At 49.7% G+C, this 16,631-nt stretch overlaps 2 protein-coding genes across 2 annotated transcripts in view; one reads left to right on the forward strand and one right to left on the reverse strand.

Moving 5' to 3' along the window:
* DHRS12 (dehydrogenase/reductase 12) overlaps nucleotides 1–16,631 on the reverse strand; it is a 149,240-nt gene that overhangs the window by 121,342 nt on the left and 11,267 nt on the right. The gene's annotated exons all lie outside the window — the stretch shown is intronic.
* LOC138250505 (serine/threonine-protein kinase Nek3-like) overlaps nucleotides 1–16,631 on the forward strand; it is a 207,677-nt gene that overhangs the window by 12,955 nt on the left and 178,091 nt on the right. The window lies entirely within an intron of this gene.

Genomic DNA, 16,631 nt, shown 5'->3' on the forward strand with positions numbered 1-16,631 from the left:
GAATAATGTTCTTCAAACGTTTATGCCAGACAGGTGCCTAATAGCTTGCCTGTTGGAGCTGCATTTTGAGAAAGGTTAAATTGGCAAATCCTCTATTTCTGTGGCTGCTCCATGCCACCACTGCCATAAGACATCCCCCCTTTTATTGAAAAGGGCAACTAGGACCCTCTTACAACAGCAAGACCAAAGTAAATGTGCAAAAGGATTAACATATAAAGAAACCCACAAAAGGAACAAAACATTAGGCATCACTAGTAAAAATATTTGCATTGTTGTAAGAATTCCTAAGTGGCAGTCAAGTGGATTACAAGAAAGATCTTAGCAAAGCGAGCAGCCGACCATCCTCATCTTCAAATGGGTCTACCCGCCTTCCCTCTCTGCCTGCTGTGCTGCTCCCCTTGCTTGGAGTATATTCTGAAGGGCCTCAAGTGGTAATAGGAATACTTCTTCCATATAGGCAGCCTATCTCGTAAGTAAGACACTGCTTCTCCCTCTCACTGGCGTCCCTTACCATTCAGAACACAAAGGAAGAGACAATATACAAGAGGATTAATAACCACCAGAGGATATTATCTGCTCAAGAATGGCATGGAGAAGGCAGTGCTGCATTCTGTCAATCATCAAGAGGTGACAAGCATGATATAACTGGTCATGATATTCAGATTCACAGATTAGTTTGCAATGTCCTGTATCACTTTGAAACTGATCTGCTCCCTCACGTGCTTAGGTCCTTCATAAACTTCCCCATGCATATTTCTGTGCAGTATCCCACAGGGTCCTAACGCTCTCCACTACTGTTTAAGTGTAACAAGAATTTTCTGCCTTAGCTGCTAGATCAATACACAATCCACTTCCAGATACACAATAATTATTGTCAAACCTACATCAACCTGGATACCAATTCAGAGGGATGGCAACATCACCAATTAGGCCATATTCAACACTGGATGAGAGAATGCCTCCTCTGTATAAACAACCCTAAAATGGAAATCCTAATTTTAGTTGGATAAGATACAGCTCTCTGAAATTTCAATGGCCCACAAATTTTGAAATTACTCAATTTACTACAAAACAAAGTTACAACTTCAGGACCATATTTGACGCAAACCTATTTACTGCACAATTAACCAAAATCATTGCAATGTAGTTTGGACAAATAACCCATTAAGACTAATATTTGAAAATTCAAAAGGAAAACTGAGTCAATCAGAATTGCTGTTCAAACACTAAAATAGTTTGTCTTCTTTAATACAATGTTCATAAACCTTAAAAAAAATGTCAGTCAATTTTGCTTTGCGTCTACTTAAGAAAGCTATCACTGCTTCTCTCCATCTCCTGACATGTAGATGTAGAAATGATGGTCACAGGATGCATTGCCCTAAGTGGGTCACCTCTCTGGAAATGCTTAAAAATTACAATTTCTTCCATCAATGTTCAAAACCTGTATAAGGGGTTTAATTAATCTCTCATACATTCATAGCAAAATCCCCGGATTGAAAACTGACCAAACCTTATGCAAATTAGTTTCGTTTCCTTCCTTTGTTGGCCTTTGAGAGGGAAAGATAAAGGTATTTTTTCTTGACTACATCTTCATAGCAATTAGGGACTACCCACAAGTATTTTCTGTGCTCTATGTCTGAGCAATCTGAGTTTAGATTGTTATGTTACCAGTTTTTGTGTTGCATCAGTGGTAGTCCATGGTCCCAACCTATGGAGGTTTCATCTTAGAGTATGGTATCTTCTGCATATTCCAATGTATTAAATAATTTACAAGATCATTTCAAGAGGAAGGAATTTGCATTTGTCAGAACGGGGTGGAGGAGGTGGTGTGTGTGTTTGTTTCATGCTTTAAATCAGTTTTATTGTTTTTCAGAGAAGATAAGAAAAATGACATAACAACCCACATACATCCACAGGCCAGTGAGGTACAATCATCAGGGCATTGAATAGTTAACAGTAAGGGATGGAGGCATGTGGGCCGTAAGGATGGGGGAGGGGAGAGAGGAGGACAACAACAAGAAGGTAACAAAGGGTCTGCTCGACAAGTTACAATAGCCTTGAAAGCAGTACGTGCAAGGTGAGAGGAAAGGTATCAGTTAGATCATTGCCACTTCTCTTAAATCAATGCCATTTTGCACCTGTGGTAGGCGGAGAACTTGAAGGTATGCGGGACATGAAAGTTGAAAAAATTATTGGGAAAGGAATCCAATACAGGGTCACCACATTTTATCAAATGTGGCAGTTTGTGCTCCACTACTGCTATTAATCTTTCAACCCAGGAGTCCCCAGAGTTGATGCAGCCATTCCAGTCTTGTTGGTTTGCCGTTGGTTCCCCATTTAGGCAGTATAACCTGTTTAGCTGCGTAAAGCGCAGGGGTAATTGCTCTGCCCCTCCCAGTGCATAGGGGCCAGGTCAGTGCATTTGGTAGTCCCAACAGGAGGTAACTAGGGAACCTGGGTATGTCAGTGTTGTACATCTGCAAATGTCGTCCAGAACTAATGTCCACTATTGTTGAAGTTTGGGGCAGTGCCATGGGAACTGTGTCAGTGTGCCTGGGTGACCGCACTGCTGCCAGCAGCCATCCCTCGCATCTGTCTTTTGTTCTGGCAGGTGTGTACTACCAATAATGTGCAAGTTTGAGTAACGTTTCTTTGCCAGAAATACTGCAAGCAGTTGTGCTCGTTCGATGCAGAATATCTGTCCACTTCTTATGGGTGAGGTGAAGTGTGTGACCAGGATTTCATGGGAGCTGTCACAGAGTTAAGGAAAGCATATATGTCAGAGAGGAATCTTTTATCCATGTCACAAGAAGCCAGTGCTCGAAAGCAGTGAAGGTGCGGCCTGCATGGGGTCTCACAGACCGCTATGTAACCCAGTGTCCAATTGCAATGTATTGCCAATTCGAGGTTGGGTGGCAGCCATAAGTTGCTTGAACTTGGGCAAAGTCCATGGTGCCATCTTGCTTAAATAAATCTCCTATTCGCTTATAGTTACCGTCTTGCCATGGTGAGAATGTAGTTTCTCGAAGGGCAGGTGGAAAGTCTGGATTCCCAAGGATTGCTGCTTGCGTGGATATGTTTGTGGAGAGTTTTCATGTCATTCCATGTCACCCCTTGGTAAATTGGCACGAGCAGTCAGGCTTATCTCAGAAGCAATGTGTAAAGCATTTGCACATAACACACAGTAATAAGTGAAAACACTACAAAAGGACACCACACCAGTTTAACAAAAATAGCTAATATTTATCTATATAAAAACAAGACCAAATACAATAAAAAAAATCCAACATACAGTAATAAAAATATGAATGCTGCAAGATGTACTTAACAATACAGTTCCTTGAAGATGATAGCCCCAGGTGGAGTTATCACGGCGCCGTGAACAACAAAACCAAAAGTTCAGGCTCGCCTCAGCGTCGCGGGCCAGCTGCGGTGTCGGGAAGACCCACAAACAGTACCTTGGATTCGCAGGGCGTCGTGATCCTCGTGGTGAGCTCTGGAGAGCGGCGTCACTGGCGTCGGTTCCAGAGCCGGTGCAGGAGCTGCCGGGCCCTTGAAGTCGCGTACCTCGGGGATCGAACTCTGGGCTGATTAAATCAGGTGCGCTGGCGGGGATGGCGTCGGGGCTGCAGTGCAAAGCGGGACGATGCGATGTGCGGTGCCCATAGGTCACGGTGCAGGCAACGGCTCGGTGGCGGCATCCAGCGGCATCGATGAGACCAGGGCTGCGGTATGAAGTGGGGCGGTGCAATGTGCGGTGTCCACAGGTCACGGTGCAGGCAGCGGCGTCGTCGTTGCGGAAGCACGGTCGTCTTTAGTCCCAAGCTAGCGGTGTGGGACGGGACGGTGCTTCGTGACCCTCACAAGCGGTTCCACAGGCCACGGTGGAGGCAAGGATGCCTGGTGAAGACACTGGAGCCGATGGTGCTGGCGTCGGTGGACCGGGGCTTCGCCGCGGGACGGGACGGTGCTTCGTGCTCCTCACGAGCAGTGTCCACAGGCCACAGTGCAGGCAGCAGCGCTGGTCTCAGCAGGAGTGACGTCGTCGGGATGCCCAGGCTGCAGTGTGAGCAGGTGACGCTGGAGTGCGGGGCCCTCAGGTCGCAGTGCGAGCAGCGGCTCGGTGAAGTCGTCCGATTACGGCATCGGTGAGACCAGGGTCGCGGTGCGAAGCGGGGCAATGCAACTCCGTGCGGCGTTGGCAGGTCACGGTGCAGGCCAGCAGCGTCGTTGGTGGTTTCTCCTCTTGGACAGCACAAAACACACAGTTCCCAGTGCTGCAGGTTGAGGAAACTGAAGTCTTTGGTGTCCCTGAAACTTCCAACAGGAGGCAAGCTCTACTCCAAGCCCTTGGAGAACTTTCTCAAGCAGGACACACAGCAAAGTTCACCCTTTGCACTCTTTTCAGGTAGAAGCAATAACTGCAGGCCAGTCCAGCAAAGCAACACAGCAAAGGGAAAGTACTCCTCCTTCAGCTCTTCTCCTGGGCAGGGGTTCCTCTTGATTCCAGAAAGATTCTAAAAGTCTGGGGTTTTGGGTCTGCTTCTTATACCCAGTTCTGCTGTTGAAGTTTGCAAACTTCAAAGCAAAGTCTCAAGTGTTTGCAAGATCCTTCCTTGTCCAGGCCAGGCCCCAGACACTCACCAGGGGGTTGGAGACGGCATTGTGTGAGGGCAGGCACAGTCCTTTCAGGTGTGAGTGACCACTCCTCCCCTCCAGCACAGATGGCTAATCAAGATATGCAGGCTACACCCCAGCCCCCTTTGTGTCACTGTCTAGAGGAGAGGTGTGAACAGCCCAACTGTCAAACTGACCCAGACAAGGAATCCACAAACAGGCAGAGTAGTCACAGAATAGATTAAGCAAGAAAATGCCTACTTTCTAAAAGTGGCATTTTCAAACGCACAATCTTAACATCAACTTTACTAAAAGATGTATTTTTAAATTGTGAGCTCAGAGACCCCAAACTCCACATGTCCGTCCGCTCCCAAAGGGAATCTACACTTTAATCAGATTTAAAGGTAGCCCCCATGTTAACCTATGAGAGGGACAGGCCTTGCAACAGTGAAAAACGAATTTGGCAATATTTCACTGTCAGGACATATAAAACACATTACTATATGTCCTACCTTAACCATACACTGCACCCTGTCCTTGTGGCTACCTAGGGCCTACCTTAGGGGTGCCTTACATGTAAGAAAAGGGAAGGTTTAGGCCTGGCAAGTGGGTACACTTGCCAAGTCGAAGTTACAGTCAAAACTGCACACACAGACACTGCAGTGGCAGGTCTGAGACATGATTACAGAGCTACTTATGTGGGTGGCACAACCAGTGCTGCAGGCCCACTAGTAGCATTTCATTTACAGGCCATGGGCACCTCTAGTGCACTTTACTAGGGACTTAACAGTAAATCAAATATGCCAATTATGTATAAACCAATCCGCAATACAATTTATATGGGGAGCACTTGCACTTTAGCACTGATTAGCAGTGGTAAAGTGCGCAGAGACAATAAACCAGCAAAAACAGAGTACAAAACCAGGAGGTCAGAAGGCAAAAAGACAGGGGAGACATGCCAAAAAGCTGCCAGGTCTAACACATGTCCCCTCCAGCTGAGAGTAGGGGGAACTACCCAACCCCTGGGGAGTCCTCCTCACTAAGGCGGAAGAACCTGGACAGACCATCAGCGTTGGCGTGTTCTGTGCCAGGGCAGTGTTCCACCGTAAAGTCCATCCCCTGTAGGGAAATGGACCACCTCAACAGTTTTGGGTTCTCACCCCTCATCCACATTAACCATCTGAGGGGCCTGTGGTCGGTCTGAATCCGGAAGTGAGACCCAAACTAGTAGGGTCTTAGCTTCTTCACTGCCCAGACCACGGCAAAAGCTTCCCTTTCAATTGCACTCCACCTCTGTTTCCTGGGGAGTAGTCTCCTGCTAAGGAAGACTACAGGCTGGTCTAGGCCCTCTTCGTTTAGCTGTGAAAGTACTGCTCCCACACCATGCTCAGAAGCATCTGTCTGTACCACAAACTCCTTGGAGAAGTCAGGGGCCAGTAGCACGGGCGCCGTGCTCATGGCTTCCTTCAGGGTGTCAAACGCCGTCTGGCGCACCTCAGTCCAGATCACCTGTCTAGGCTGCTTCTTAGAAGTCAGCTCTGTCAAGGGGGCAACAATGGTGCCATATCCCTTGACAAACCTCCTGTAGTACCCGGTGAGGCCTAAGAAGGCTCTCACCTCTGTCTGGGTCTTGGGGGGTGCCCAAGCCCAAATGACATCAATTTTGGGTTCTAGGGGTGCCACCCGGCCACTCCCTACCTGGTGTCCTAAGTACACCACGGACCCCCGCCCTGTCTGGCACTTACTGGCCTTGATAGTGAGGCCTGCGGCTTGCAGTGCCTTCAGCACTTCCCAGAGGTGGTGCAGGTGGTCCTCCCAACTGGAGCTGAAAACAGCAATGTCGTCAAGGTAAGCGGCACTGAAGTTTTCAAGCCCTGCCAGGACCTGATTGACCAACCTCTGGAAGGTGGCAGGGGCGTTCTTCAACCCGAAGGGCATGACATGGAACTGGAAGTGCCCCTCTGGTGTTGAGAACGCTGACCTCTCCTTGGCCCCTTCAGTTAAGGCAATCTGCCAGTACCCAGACGTTAAATCAAACGTGCTGAGGAACTTGGCTGCCCCCAAGCGGTCTATGAGCTCATTAGCTCTGGGGATGGGGTGGGCATCTGTTTTGGTGATGATATTGAGCCCCCGGTAGTCCACACAGAACCGAAGTTCTGGTGTGGCACCAGGTGCAGCAGGCTTGGGTACTAGAACCACTGGACTTGACCAAGGGCTGCTGGAGCGCTCAATCACCCCTAGAGCGAACATCTTGGAAACCTCCTCCTTGATGCTGGCCTTCACTCTGTCAGCCAGCCTGTAAACCTCGTTTTTCACAGGCAGGCTGTCCCCAGTGTCCACATCATGCATGAATAGATGGGTGACCCCTGGAGTTAGTGAGAACAGAGTGGCAAAGTGTTCCAGTAACTGGCGACACTCACTCTGCTGTTCTAGAGTCAGAGAAGGGGAGAGGACCACGCCTTCTACTGACCCATCCAGCTCCTTGCTAGACAGGAGGTCAGGGAGAGGTTCACTCTCCTCTCCTGTCCCATCATCTGTTGCCAGAAGCATGGTTAGCTCGGACCTCTCAAAGTGAGGTTTGAGGCGGTTCACATGTAGAACCCTCAAGGGGTTCCTAGGAGTCTGCAAGTCCACCAAGTACGTGACGTCACTCTTGCGCTCCTTCACCTCAAATGGCCCTCACCACCTGTCTTGTAGAGCACAAGGTTCTACGTGGGCCATGACCCACACTTTTTGGCCAGTCTGAAAGTCAACCAGATTGGTATTCTGGTCGTACCAGTGTTTCATGTCCTCCTGGCTTGCCTCAAGGTTCTCTTGTGCGAGCTTCCTGAAGCGGGGGGTCTGGTTCCGGAAGGCCAGCATGTAACTAAATACATCCTGGGGTGGCTTCCTAGGAGCTTGCTCCCAGCCCTCTTTCACCAGACTCAGAGGTCCTCTGACCGGGTGCCCATACAACAGCTGAAAGGGGCTAAAGCCGACCCCCTTCTGTGGTACTTCCCGGTAGGCAAAGAGAAGGCATGGTAATAGGACGTCCCACTTACGCCTCATGGAGTCTGACAGACCGCCAATCATGCCTTTCAGGGTTCAGCTGAATCTCTCAACCAACCGATTACTTTGCGGGTGGTAAGGGGTAGTGAATTTGTAGTTCACCCCACATTACTTCCACATCGCTTTTATGTACATGGACATAAAGTTGGTACCCCGGTCAGATACCACCTCCTTGGGGAAACCCACTCGGGTAAAGATCCCCATCAGTGCCCTGGCCACAACGGGCACTGTCACTGTCCTCAGAGGGATAGCTTCCGAGTACTGGGTGGCATGGTCCACCAAGACAATGATGAACCTGTTGCCTAGGGCTGTCTTAGGGTCCAGAGGCCCCACTATGTCAATGCCCACCCGCTCAAAAGGGGTGCTCACGACAGGAAAGGGTTAGAGGGGGGGGACTTACATTTCCCTCCAATTTTGCCACTTGCTTGGCAAGTCTGACAGGATCTGCAGAATGCATCAGAATGTTTTCTCATCTGGGGCCAATGAAAGTGGGTGACAAGCCTGTCAAAGGTCTTGACTTGCCCCAAATGTCCTGCCAGAGGCACATCATGAGCCAAACCGAGTAGGAAGGCTCTGAAGCGCTGGGGTATCACCAGCACACGGGCTGCCCCAGGCTCAGCAACCTTAGGCTCACTGTACAGGAGATCATTGTCCCAGTATATCAGGTGATCCTTGGGCTCAGCACCAGCTGCCTGGTCTTCGGCCTGCTGCCTAAGACCCATGAGAGTAGGGCACACCTTCTGCTCTGTGCAGAACTCCTCCCTGGTGGGACCCCCTCTTGCTGCCAATGGGTCAGCTCAGGTAGGTCTCCCAGTTCAGCCACTTGTTCCCCTGTAGGTGCCGGGGCTTCCCCCTCAAGGTCAGCCTCCTCCCGGACCGTGGGAACTTCTGGGGCGGGTTTCCCATGCCCCTTGCCCTTTCTCATGGCAGTCACGTGGGCCACTGTTTCAGGCTCCAGGTCTGTCTGATCACCCTGATTGGCTACCATGGACCAAGTGGTCACGCATGCCCACTCTGGCAACCCCAACATCCCCAAGTGCGACCTGAGCTCTACCTCCTTCCAGGCGGAAGTCTCCAGGTCATTGCCCAGCAGACAGTCAACTGGCATGGTGGGACTCACAGCTACCCTCAAGGAACCTGACACCCCTCCCCACTCAAAGGGAACCTGCGCCATCTTACATTGGCGCTCTGAGCTGTCCACTGCAACTACTTGGTGGAATACACCAGGGACTATGTGCTCTTCAGACACCAGGTGACACCGGACCGTGGTCACACTGACTCCAGTATCTCTGAAAGCCTCTACCCTCTGCCCATTGACGGTCACCCATTGCCTGTATTTTGTAGTGTTATCAGGCATTAGGTTTCTCTGGACCATCTCACCGTCCCCTAGTGAGCCAAGGGTCTTTTCTGTGGAATCCCCACACCCTCCTGGGACCACCTCTTCCCCAAGCGCTACACTGGCCAACCCCTTGGTCTGCCCACCGCTGGGTGTTGGTGTCCACTTGGGATCTCCCTTCATGTGACCCTCCTGGTCACAAGCAAAGCACTTACGGTGCCCTGCCTCTGCAGGCTTCCCTGCAGAGGCCCATGGTTTCTTATCTCCTGGGGGGTGGGATTTCTTACCCGAGTTACTAGCTTGGGGCCCTTTGGAAGACTCCTTTTGTTTACCCTGGTCCCCCCCCCACTCTGCTGCTGGGAACCCTGCCCAACTTTGGCAGAATCTCCCCCACATACCTTTTTGTGGACTCTGATACTCACCCAGCGGTCTGCCTCCATAGCAAGCTTCCTGGGGTCAGTCAGCCTGCTATCAGTCAAGTGCTGGCGCAGCTCTGCAAAACAGACTAGACAAGTGCTCCCACGCAATTGTTGTACAGCCCCTGAAAATCTGTCACATTACTGCCCTTCACCCAACCATCCAGTGCTCTGCAAAACTAATCTACACACTCTAACCAGGTCTGGAACTCAGTTTTCTTACTCTGCCTAAACTGATCCCTGTACTTGTCAGGAGTGAGACCACGCCGAGTGAGAAGGGCCTCCTTCATGTCAGCGTAGGTGAGGTTGTATCCCTTCCCCAAAGCTAGCAAAGTGCCCCCCCCCCCCCTCCTCTGTGAAGTGGTTCCATAATCCTGCTCCCAAATTCTTCTCAGGGACCCCATTCATGTGAATGGACGCCTCATATCCCTGAAACCACCTCTGTATGTCATCTCCCTTCTTGTACTATCTCCCTACGTTTTTAGGAATGTGCACAATTCTGTCTGACTGTACTGAGGAATTGCTGCCACCATCCTGGCTAGACCTGCTCCTCACATCCAGGTCTTTAACTTTTTTCAGCTCATGGTCCAAAAGCATCTTTCTTTACTCCATGTCTCGCTGCTCCCTCTGAGCCTCCATTTTTAATCTCTCCAACTCAATCTGGTGCCTCCTGGCTTCTCTCCTGTCCTCCATCTCCTCTGGAGTCAATCCTTTTGATCCACCACTGCTGCTTGGCACAGGGGGTACCTCCCCCCCGGCAGCTCCTACACCCTCAGTACATCTTCCCTAGAATTTGTGTCAGTAGACTCTCCATTTGGATCCTCAGACTGCCCACACTGGCAGTTCTGGCTGCTACCCAGGCCCTCAGTGCCTTCTGTAGCTCCTCCTTTTTGGTGAGGCCTCTGATGTGAACTTTGAGGTTTTTATAAAAACTGCCTTCAGTTCCTTCATGGAATAGGTTTCCAACCTATCCTCCTCAAAAACCAAATCCTGGGATGCAACTGAAAATGCTCTTGATTGAGACATGATGTCGTTGGGGTTCACTTGAACTCAAGATCAAAAATAGGTCAAAGAGAAGGAAATCAAAAACAAAAAAATTGTATGTGGCACTTAATGGTCTGCGATATGGTAGTAGCATACACCAATCACTATAGGTCAAGTGCAAATGCAAGTCCTATCCTCACCGCTGACAACCAATGTTAGAAATGGGGTCTCTAGTTGGCAGTCGGTTTGCACTCTGTCCAAGTAGGTACCCTCACTCTAGTCAGGATAAGGGAAATATCCACTCAGAAACCCCTGCTCACCCCCTTGGTAGCTTGGCACGAGCAGTCAAGCTTATCTCAGAAGCAATGGGTAAAGCATTTGCACATAACACACAGTAATAAGTGAAAACACTACAAAAGGACACCACACCAGTTTTAGAAAAATAGCCAATATTTATCTATATAAAACAAGACCAAATACAATAAAAAAAATCCAAAAAATCCAACATACAGTAATAAAAATATGAATGCTGCAAGATGTACTTAACAATACAGTTCCTTGAAGTCGATAACTCCACCTGGGGCTATCACGGCGCTGTGAACAACAAAACCAAAAGTTCAGGCTGGCCTCGGCGTCGCAGGCCAGCTGCGGTGTCGGGAAGACCCACAAACAGTACCTTGGACTCGCAGGGCGTCGTGATCCTCGTGGTGAGCTCTGGAGAGCAGCGTCGCTGGCGTCTGTTCCGGAGTCGGTGCAGGAGTCGTCGGGCCCTTGAAGTCACGCACCTCGGGGATCAAACTCTGGGCTGATGAAATCAGGTGCGCTGACAGGGGTGGCGTGGGGGCTGCGGTGCGAAGCGGGATGATGCGACGTGCAGTGCCCACAGGTCACGGTGCAGGCAACTGCTCGGTGACGGCATCCAGCGGCGTCGGTGAGACCAGGGTTGCGGTGTGAAGCGGGGCGGTGCAATGTGCGGTGTCCACACGTCACGGTGCAGGCAGCAGCGTCGTCGTTGCGGAAGCACTGTCATCTGTAGGCCCAAGCCAGCGGTGCGGGACGGGACGGTGCTTCGTGACCCTCACGAGCAGTGTCCACAGGCCACGGTGCAGGCAAGGGTGCCTGGTGACGACACTGGAGTCGATGGTGCTGGCGTCGGTGGACCCGGGCTGCGGCTCGGGACGGTGCTTCGTGCTCCTCACGAGCAGTGTCCACAGGCCACGGTGCAGGCAGCGGAGCCGGTGTCAGCAGGAGCGACGTCGTCGGGGATGCCCAGGCTGCGGTGTGAGCAGGTGACCCCGGAGTGCGTGGCCCTCATGTCGCGGTGCGAGCAGCGGCACGGTGAAGTCATCCGATGATGGCGTCCGTGAGACCAGGGTCGCGGTGCGAAGTGGGGCAATGCGACTCCGTGCGGCGTCGGCAGGTCACGGTGCAGGCCAGCGGCGTCGTTGGTGGCGTCACGGTGGTTTCTCTTCTTGGACAGCACAAAACACACAGTTCCCAGTGCTGCAGGTCGAGGAAACTGAAGTCTTTGGTGACCCTGAGACTTCCAACAGGAGGAAAGCTCTACTCCAAGCCCTTGGAGAACTTTCTCAAGCAGGACACACAGCAAAGTTCACCCTTTGCACTCTTTTCAGGCACAAGCAGCAACTGCAGGCCAGTCCAGCAAAGGGAAAGTACTCCTCCTGGGCAGAGGTTCCTCTTGATTCCAGAAAGATTCTAAAAGTCTGGGGTTTTGGGTCTGCTTCTTATACCCAGTTCTGCCGTTGAAGTTTGCAAACTTCAAAGCAAAGTCTCAAGTGTTTGCAAGATCCTTCCTTGTCCAGGCCAGGCCTCAGACACTCACCAGGGGGTCGGAGACGGCATTGTGTGAGGGCAGGCACAGTCCTTTCAGGTGTGAGTGACCACTCCTCCCCTCCCCTCCCCTCCAGCACAGATGGCTAATCAAGATATGAAGGCTACACCCCAGCCCCCTTTGTGTCACTGTCTAGAGGAGAGGTGTAAACAGCCCAACTGTCAAACTGACCCAGACAGAGAATCCACAAACAGGCAGAGTCACAGAATGGATTAAGCAAGAATATGCCTACTTTCTAAAAGTGGCATTTTCAAACGCAAAATCTTAAAATCAACTTTACAAAAAAATGTATTTTTAAATTGTGAGCTCAGAGACCCCAAACTCCACATGTCCATCCGCTCCCAAAGGGAATCTACACTTTAATCAGATTTGAAGGTAGCCCTCTTATTAACCTATAAGAGGGACAGGCCTTGCAACAGTGAAAAACGAATTTAGCAATATTTCACTGTCAGGACATATAAAACACATTACTATATGTCCTACCTTAACCATACACTGCACCCTGTCCTTGGGGCTACCTAGGGCCTACCTTAGGGGTGCCTTACATGTATGAAAAGGGAAGGTTTAGGCCTGTCAAGTGGGTACACTTGCCAAGTCGAAGTTACAGTCAAAACTGCACACACAGACACTGCAGTGGCAGGTCTGAGACATGATTACAGAGCTACTTATGTGGGTGGCACAACCAGTGCTGCAGGCCCACTAGTAGCATTTCATTTACAGGCCCTGGGCACCTCTAGTGCACTTTACTAGGGACTTACTAGTAAATCAAATATGCCAATAATGGATAAACCAATCCACAGTACAATTTATATGGGGAGCACCTGCACTTTAGCACTGATTAGCAGTGGTAAAGTGCGCAGAGACAATAAACCAGCAAAAACAGAGTCCAAAACCAGGAGGTCAGAAGGCAAAAAGACAGGGGAGACACGCCAAAAAGCTGCCAGGTCTAACAATGGCGTACACTGCTTTGTCAATGTCAAGAGCCGTAAGCTCCTTGCAGGCTGGCGTTAGTTGGCGCCATACTTTATGGGAGTCTGACCATTTATATGCTTCCTCTAATTCTTTTACCTTCCCTTCCAACTGATGTTGTTTGTCTTTCCTATATTTGTTTAGTTTGGCAGCAAGGCCAATTAACTTGCCTCACACCACTGCTTTCAACGTGTCCCACAGTAGTTAAGTGGGGGTGTCAAGGAAGGAGCAGATGGTATCAGTGAAGATGGAGTCATATGCTAGCAGTTTAGAGTTGAGGCGTGAATTGCGGGCCTGAGTTGCGCTGTCAGGGATGTGCAGTCTAATGGAAATGGGAGTGTGGTCGAAAAGTGCAGCGACTCCTATGTCTACTGCTGTGGTAGTTGCTGTGAGGTGGGGCAAGGTAAGGAGAAAGATCTGTTATAGCGTAGGTATGGTGGGCTGCTGAGAAAAATGTGAAGTGCTTCACTGGTGGGTGGCCCATACGCCACAGATTCACCAGTCCCATATCCCTCAACCACTGAAGTCCTGCAGCAGAAAAGGCCTCAATCTGCCCAGGCCTCCGTGCTCACCTGTCTGAAAGTGCATCTGGGACCAGGTTAAAATTCCCCTCCCCCCCACTTGGCTCATAGTATACAGTCGGAAGGCCTCTTGGTGATCGTTTGGGGCATAGGTGTGTGTGCTATTGTAATTGTTTAAGTACAGAGTGCAATGCAATGCCCCAATAATCTCCCCAGTGTTTGGAAAGCCCTGCCCGGAAAATGGGTGGCCAATAAGACCACCACTCCTGCCATTTTTCCATGCCTGAAGAAATGTACTGGCGACCAAACCATCGGGACCTCAAGTGCTTCCAGTCTGCTTTTAGGAAATGGGTTTCCTGAATGAGGCAGACATCATATTTAGCCTCTTTAAGCATCGAAAGAAGAGACAGACGTTTGACTGGAGAGTTAAGGCCTCGAACATTCAAGCTTATTACTTTGATCATAAGTAGGGAGTATCATTATGCCAGCAATGTGGGAAATAAATGATCAGCTGTGCTATCTCTTGAGTGCAGCTGTGTGAGCTATAGCACCCACAAATTGTGCATCTACGTGTAAGACAGAGCGTGCTTCCTCCAAGGTTCAAGTAGCATGGGTTTCTTTGTTCCAGATAAAGATGAGTCGGAAGGGATGTCCCCACTTATATCAAACCCCCTTCTTCTGTAAGAATGTTGTAGCAGGACGGAGTATCCTACAGTGCTGCAGTGTCATAAATCCAGGATTTGTAAAGCAGGGCAACTCACTCATGAGAGTCTCAAGGCGCTGAAGTTTGGGAAGATTAAGTGATTTGCCCAGAATCACAGGATGTTGAGCCACTAATGCCGAGACTCAACCCTGGTTCCCTTAGCTCGGACGTTGACAGCTCAGGCCGTTAGGCCACACCCTCTCCATTGAAGTCACATCCTCTCCGTCATGGGGGATAGATCGTGGAACAGCCACAGCTTTGAGCCCTCAAATGTGATGGTATCTTGGTCTCGTACAGCTGCCATGATGATGTCTACACTCTTATAAACAGATAGACATGTTCGGATATCTTGTGGCTGCTTTACCTACCCCCGCTGAACTATGTGGGAGTCAGTAGTGTCCCATTTGAGACAACCTCCATGAGTGCACCATTTGCGGAGGTGGTTAAGTCTGACATCATCTCAATGCAGGTAGCCAGTTTCAGGGTCTGCCCTGGGGCCTTACCCCTAGGGGCCCTCCCAGGATATGTAGAATGCCCCTCAGGCCACCGGAAGCACTGCCCGATCTTGCCAGTGGTCCAAAGACGCCTGCCACAACGGGGCAGTAGCAAGATGCTCTGCGGCCTCCCACTGAAGTCCACACCCACCAGGCGCAGAAGCGGCATTAGGCACTGCAGCTATGTGCAGGGCTGTTCTCCAAAATCCCTCAGTGGTTCCAAACCCTGCCGCAAGACTTAACACCACAGCGCCTGGACCCGCTGATTGAAGCTCATCGATGAAGATCTTTAATGTGGTACATCAGAGCGTTTATCAGGTCTTGCGACCGCCGCCATGTTGAAGGCAGTGGCTCCACCCTGTGCGATCTCAGGAGCTCTCTGACAGGTGCTGCAGAGACTGTCCAATACCCAGAGGTGCCGCTATCTTGGTCAGCTTTCCCCTGGTCTGCTGTGCTTATTCTGGTCCCGTGCACGCTGCATCCGCTATTTTTGTCGGGACGGGTGGCGGAGTTCAGTCCTCCACGGTTACCAATATGTAATCAAGGATTAATGAATCTCTGTGGTAAGCATTTTCAGTGAAAATAAAATAATTAGATTCCTTACATCACGTGAGAGACGCATCACTCACCTAATGTAACTCACCCTCTATTTCACTCCTTAAATCATTGTCATAATCAAGGGCCAATATTTACCATAAAATTTTCAGCAAACTGACCATACAGAATGTCTTCATTTGGGATGGAATGACTTATTGTAATGGATTTTCAGGTGCCCCCTCAGGTATTTTAGTGACTGACTGCTGAGTCTCTATGATGAAGCAAATAAACACAAAGACTCAAAGGTCAACCGTGAATTTATGTAACATTGACACCAAACATAAAGACTCTTGAATGGATACAATGGCTCAGAGTGGATGCTAGGAATAAATTCAAGCAGATCTGTATCAGTCACAAGGTCTATTCGAAGAAAAGTTCGGCATATCTACAAATACCTGTCCCAAGTATACGGATACCAATTTACTGCTTTAACTGTCAGATGGTTATCAGAAGGTTATCCCTAGTAGATTTGGGCCCACATTTTGGAACTCTGTCGACATCCTATCTCGGAGCCAAACCAAGCTATGTTGGATTCAGAATATTTCAAAATGTTGCAGAAGTACACATATGTTATGAAATAAATATACTTTATTCTAAAAGCAGCTTTGCTGTTGTCAAAATGTCCAGAGTGGATTACGATGACAATCAGGTACAGGTCAGGGGTACCAGGAAAAATAATAAGATTGTGGGCTTGAAGTGCAAAAACAGTTGATGGCGTCAGGGCAGACAGTTGTCTCCTGCTCCATACAGGGGTACGACTCAATGGTGACTCAACCCAATGGGACAAGACCCATTTAATTACAAAATATGTTAGTAGGCACACTTTGTGCTATCAGTTTTCTAAGTGGTCGGAATTATTGTCTTCTAAGTAAAAGTCAGGAATGGTCAGGGAGGAGGAGCACTGTGGTATTTGAAGCTACCTAGGCGAGTAGAGAAATTATATGACAAATTGTAAGTAACACTGTGGACATCCTTAAACGCCTGTATTAAGTCTGCTCACCAATCCAGCCCTGCTATTCTGCGGAGGCATGATGGCATCAGGCATCCTCCTGATGGCAGCCCGCCTGTGGTCATTCGATATGTATGGGAGGAGG

This window comes from Pleurodeles waltl, chromosome 8, assembly GCF_031143425.1.
Source record: "Pleurodeles waltl isolate 20211129_DDA chromosome 8, aPleWal1.hap1.20221129, whole genome shotgun sequence".
Lineage (NCBI taxonomy): Eukaryota > Metazoa > Chordata > Amphibia > Caudata > Salamandridae > Pleurodeles > Pleurodeles waltl.